The sequence below is a fragment of the Chrysemys picta genome, chromosome 1 (genome assembly GCF_011386835.1).
Source record: "Chrysemys picta bellii isolate R12L10 chromosome 1, ASM1138683v2, whole genome shotgun sequence".
Classification (NCBI taxonomy): domain Eukaryota; kingdom Metazoa; phylum Chordata; order Testudines; family Emydidae; genus Chrysemys; species Chrysemys picta.
The window spans coordinates 308,808,219-308,814,278 of NC_088791.1; positions in this window are offsets into that span (position 1 = coordinate 308,808,219).

A 6,060-nucleotide genomic window follows, 5' to 3' on the forward strand; every position below is an offset into this window, starting at 1 on the left:
AATTACAAACTGATCAGTAGAAAATTCTCTCTCAAGTTGTTTGGAGTCTTGTTAGATTCACATTTTTATGCTGCTTCAATTGCTTTCAGAGCAGCTTCCAGACTTGAGAAATCTTTTTGACATACAGTAGAGATTTAATTAAAGCAAGAGATATCCATTAGGTTCCCTCAGAATGAGAGCCAGTTAGTCCATTTAACCTATAAGGGAAGAAAAAAAAAATCACACATGTTGTTAACTCAGATGATGTCACTAGCAATACTCACTGTTGCATCCACAGATTAATGTTTCATAACACTTTATGTAAATTTTCAATTATTGCTAATAACAAATATTTGTAGACCATGGCCTGGTCTACACCAGAAAAGTTGTATCATAATAACTATGTTGGAAAGGGGTGTGATTTGTGTGTGTTATACCCACATAAGCACTAGTGTGGATGTAATTATATCATAGCTTTTTTCACTTCCCATACAGGAAAAAGCTACACAGGTATAAGCACTTGTATACCGATATAACTGAGAGAATTATGCCACTTAACTATCCCAGTATAGTTAAAATGACAACACTTTCTAGTGTCGACAAGTCCTGAGGAACAAAATTCTGGCGACTTCAGGGAAAGTATACTTCGCTTCCCACCCTCCCCCAAATAGCAGTGATACACACACTAAGGCTATATCTACTCTAGGAGCTAGGGATGGGCTTCCATGCTTGCAGACACATACCCATCCTAGCTCAACAAGAGCTAGCGTGAGCATAAGTAGCAGCCGCGGTAGCATGGGTAGCTGCAGTGGAGGCGTGGCTTAGCCGTGTTCGCCCCACCAGTTTCGGGCAGGTTTGTCGTTGCCATGGCTAAGCCGTGCCTCCACTACCGCTGCCAGTGCAGCTGCACTACTATGTTGGGCATATTAGCTCAGATCTGAGCTAGTACAAGTATGTCTACACCAGTTGGAAATCACATCCTTAGTTCGTAGTGTAGATGCTAAGCTATGTTACCGCCATCAAAGCAGACCCTCCCTGATTTTTTTAATAGGGCGCTAAAAAGGAGCAGGCATCCTCTGTCAACTGCAATGTCTAGAAGACAGCTTTCTACACTTGTCTCCTCACATTTTATCTCAAGTCATTCAAAAGTAATTATTAATAAAGAATAATATTTAACATGTAATAATATGTACATTTGGAAAACTAGAAATGAGCCAAAGTTGCAAAACTGAGATCCAGTTTTGAAACCACCACCAATACCCTAAGATACTGAGATTCCAGTTAGAAGGTACTGAATCAGGCCATTTTAGAGAGACGCTCTATCTATAACATCTGAATGCAAGTTTAGGTCTGTATTTCAAAATCCCTCTACGCTCAGAGGTTCCAGTTCAGCCCATTCTACAAAAGGGCCCTGATCCTAACTTTCAGATCAGAGTTCAAGTCCAGATTTGTGCATGTGGTTTGGATTCCAGTTTCTGGCTCAGTTCCCTCTCTAGAACAAACATTAACTGATTACATTAATTCATGAAACAGGACATTATATCAGAGCTCCATTTCAATATCACAGAACCGTATTATTATGCATCTTATTCTTGGAGCACTTTAGGATATGAATTTTAAATTAATGCTATGTTCTGCCCTTACTCCCAGAGATTAAATTATTGAACTGATTGTAGATATTTAAAGGTTTCATTTAAAATTTGGACTTTCTCCAATTAAAATCTTTTGCAGAATTACAGAACCAGAATTTACACATTAATTGTGAAGGCTAAACCCTCAACCTACAGGGAATGACTCATGTTGCTAAATGGTGACCCTCAGGTTCTCTGGTAGACAGTCAATGGTTAGGGTGCATGGCATCAAAGGAAAGAGATTTTAAAACAAAAAGAACAGTGAGGAGAGCCTCAAGGCTCAGAAAAGGATGGGAAAACTCAAATTCAGCCTCTACCCACCATCCCTTCCCTCTTCCTAATTCCATCCTCCCACCTCCAAAAAACCTCAAACACTATACATACTACAGTTGCACTAATAAAGACATAATAGAGAGGATACATAGCAGAATCTTGTTTTCATTGTGTAATTTGCTGAGAAGGAATGAAAAACAGAGCTGATATGAAACAATGGGGTTCCTTTCCTCACCACTCCCCCTGGGGGTTAGGGAGAATATAAGAGAAGAATGTCATAAACATTATGGTTCCCAGGTATGTAACCTAAGTTAATGCTATGAGTCACTATTTGACTTATTTATTTATATGGTCAGCATCAAAGGTATGAACTATGCTTATTCAGATCAGGTGCTCAGTTGTCTGTGTTCCATGCCTGGGGGGGGGAGGGGGAAGCAGGGGGTGGAGGGAGGGAGGGAGGGGAGCAATGCTATTGTCATAGGCTAATTTGCATTCTGTTCCATTACTTTTGTATAGAATGTATGAACAAAATAGTATTTTAACAAGAAAAAAAACAAACAAAACTAAAACCCCAACCTTCTCTTTGTCACTTTCCTCTCACCAGTTATGCAGATCACTTTTGAAGTACACGTAAGGAAATATTATTCACAAATGTGTACTGTGCTTGCCAAATACAATTTTTCAACCAAAGAAAAACCAAAAGTCATATATATTCACCTCTTAGTCAACAAAGTAAACTTGTATTTGCTTAGCATGTGGAATGTACGTGATTAATTTTATTGGGAATATGGTTTCCCCGTAGTGGAAAGTTGACCAATCTGACTAAATTGAAGAGATGTGCTCAGGCTTTGTTCTTCAGATAGAACTGTATTTCCCTCAAATGGAAAGCAAAACTGACAAGGACAATACAATTTCATTATTTTTTTTTAGTAGTGAGTGATCTTGGTGTCAGATATTTTGCAATAATTTAAGTTAGTTTAAAAAAAAACTTTATCATGTGCTCTGCAGATTAGTAGGGATGACACCACTAGAGTATGTTACTCTCGCCCTCCCCCCTCCCCCCCTCCTGCAGGAAAACTAATAGGAGAACATCTCTGATATTCCTTCACTGAGATTCTCCCCAGTTATTCTGTCAGCTCACCAGAGGGAGGGGCTCCCCCCAAACAACAAGCAGCAGGGTCCATCATTGAATTCCATGAAACCCCCAGGATCTGATGAATCCCCTGAACCAAAAGAAGACCAAGCATATTCACACAGATGTCTCATACATCTAGGTCTCTGGCACACCCTGCAGCAGAACTCCAGTGGAGCTACACTGACAGTACTTCTGAAGCTAGCAGCAGCTGTCAGGAGCCCCCTTAAACAGGATCCCTAATGGGAAAGTAAAGGCTTAGATTCAGTAGTTCCCAAAGTTGCATTACATACCCTTCCTCAATAGCACAAGGCGGATGGACCCCTCTGGCCTTGGCCCACTAACTCCTTGTCCCTTCCCCACTTATGGATTCTCGGACCCAGGGAGAACAATCTAGGCGCTACAGCAGCGCCAATAAATAAATAAATAAATAAAATAAATAATGTGGCTCTCAGGTGCACAATTAGATCTTAAAAAGCGACAGAGTCCGGTGGCACCTTACGGAAGTAAGTAATACTAACGGAAGTATTGGAGCATAAGCTTTCGTGGGTGAATATCCACTTTGTCAGATGCAACGTATTCACCCACAAAAGCTTAAGCTTCTGTTAGTCTATAAGGTGCCACAGGACTCTGTCGCTTTTTACAGATCCAGACTAACACGGCTACCCCTCTAATTAGATCTTACACATTTTTAAATGTACAATTCGATTAGTACTGTTGCTTGTTGATGGTTTTTAAATAAATGTCTTACAAAATACTAGAAGGGAGTTAACAGAGGCATTTAAGATTGTGGTGGATAAGGTAAACACTAGGTAGTACCCCCTCTTTACCCTGCCCCATGATGTGAATACAAGTGGGCACTCAATGAAACTGATGGGAGGTAAATCTGAAAAAAAAATTAGAAACACTTCACAGAACATGTGCTTATCCTGGAGCATTCACCACAGTGGAACATTACAAAGCTAAAATGAGATAGTGAAACATCAGGTTTCGGGGCATAAACTGATCACTGATTAATTTACAGCATCAGGTGTTGGCCACTTCCCAAGGGAGGAACCCAATCTACTTATAGATTCAAGATCAAGAGAGACCATTGTGATCATCTAGTCTGACCTCCTGCATAACATAGGTCAGAGAATCTCAGCCAGTGATTCCAAGTCCATCACTTTTCTCTCACTTGGAGCATCTCTTTTAGAAAGACATCCATTCTTAATTTAAAGACTTCCAAGGCTTGAAGAATCCACTATATCCTCTTGGTAAGTTGCTTCAGTGGTTAATAACCCGCACGGTTAAAAACGTGTACCTTATTTCTCGTTTGAATTTGTCTAGTTTTAATATCCAGCCATTGGATCTTGTTATGCATTCATCTGCTAAATTGAAGAAACTTTTAGTATCAGAATCTTCTCCCCACAGAGAACCTATAGATTGTGATCCAGTCACCTCTTAACCTTCTCTTTAATAAACTACAGGGCTTGAGTTTCATTAATCTTTCACTATAAAGCAGGTTTCCCAGACCCTGACTCATTCTCGTGGCTCTTTTCTGAACTCTTCCCAGTTTTTCAACATCCTTTTCAATGTGTGGACACTAGATTTAGACAAAAGTGGGTGAAATCCTGGCTCCATTGCAATCAATGGCAGGACTCCCATTTGACTTCAGCGGGACAAGGATTTCATCCAGTACTCCAGTAATGGTCTCACTAACACCATATACAGAACTAATGCCACTTCCTTACTGCTACCCAATATTCTCCTATTTATACATCCAAGGTATGTGTTAGCCCTCTTAGCCATACTATTGCACCATCGACTCCTGTTCAGATGGTTGTCCACCATGACCCTAGATACAATCCACAATCCTGTAAACATGACATACATTCTTTGATTAGATAGACCAATAGTTGGATCCATATTAGAAAATGTATGCCATATGATCCCTGTAATCTAAAGTTATGCAATGTAAATATAGCTGTCAGGATTATCAACTCAGAGGAATGTGGCAGTGGTGCTGGAATAAATCTTAAGGCTCCATTCTGACTTAAAATATACTCACAACTGTAGGTTTTCTGCAGAATCAATGCATAAAATAGAGTTAAGAATCCATAAGTTGATTAATAAATATACTGTTTATTCAGGCTTCTGTGATAAGGAATCCAAACATTTTTTTTGTTTGAGTCAGCACAATAAATATTTTAGATGACTATGACAGATATATTTGAGTGTATGATTTATAGTTTTGTATCAAACGTAGGCACCTACTGCATCTGATCATTCTAATATAGATAACTTCTATGTGAATAAATTATGTCACTGGGAATTGAACAGCATAGCTTTCCCTAAAAGGCATGTCTAACCCTAGCTTCAATAGGCTGTTTGGGAGTCATTAGGACGAAACAAATATCAAGAGGGAAGTGAGAAGGAGATAAAGGTGTCTGAGTTCTTACTAAATCAACTTGTTAGCAACTGGTCACACACACATAGCTTACATCACTTCTTGCAGCTCTGGAAGGTCTTAACAATTCCTAAAAGGAAACCTTTTAACCTAAACCACATCCGAAGAAGTGGGCTGTAGTCCACGAAAGCTTATTCTCTAATAAATTTGTTAGTCTCTAAGGTGCCACAAGTACTCCTGTTCTTTTTACGGATACAGACTAACACGGCTGCTACTCTGAATCCTAAACCACTGATGTCACACATCAAAGACAGTGGCATCAAATCCCCTAGAAGCAGTGCCGTGCAGATCCTGGATAAGGAGTAGGACTGAAAGATTTAAAGATTGGACTTAATACACAAAAGTCTCGATGTGGGTAAAAGTCTCATATTACAATACGAAGCAAGGTAGAAAATGTTTCTTCTGAATTTGTGGGCGTGGAAACTCACGATATGTTACAGCTCTTGAAATCATGGCAGGATACAATTTCAACATGCTGTGAACAAAGTGTACAAAGCAAAATAGACATGCTGGTGAGCGGAATAAGACGAGCCATCAATCTATGATTACTTGTGGTTCCTATAAGGAAGAGAAAAGTTCTGAAAAGCCTGAGACAC